This window comes from Solanum tuberosum, unplaced genomic scaffold, assembly GCF_000226075.1.
Source record: "Solanum tuberosum cultivar DM 1-3 516 R44 unplaced genomic scaffold, SolTub_3.0 scf00269, whole genome shotgun sequence".
NCBI classification, from domain to species: Eukaryota; Viridiplantae; Streptophyta; class Magnoliopsida; order Solanales; family Solanaceae; genus Solanum; species Solanum tuberosum.
Genome location: NW_006239191.1, coordinates 54,313 through 54,720, shown reverse-complemented (window position 1 = coordinate 54,720; position 408 = coordinate 54,313).

Genomic DNA, 408 nt, shown 5'->3' with positions numbered 1-408 from the left:
ATTAACAAAATAAATTTTATATTTAGTAATATGGAATGAACATTTTTATTTTGTCCCTACACTAAAGTAAAATCTAATACCTATATAAAAATAGTAACATAAATTAAAAGTCCTATTTATTTATGTAAGTATAAAATTTATTAGAAATTTATCTATAATTCTTTAGTTGTAACATTATAAATTCTCTTAGTTATTACTAATTATTGCAAATGTTATTCACACTCTTTTACACTTTTTAGTTATAATATTATGAATTCTCATAGTTATTGCATTAATTATTTCTATCTTTCATCTTTCCTTATATTAACTTTTGACCAATAATTTTTCATATAATTATCCCACCCCTATATATGTGATAACACGGTGTTGTTATTTTTCCTTGGACGAATCATGCTTGGTTGAATAAAT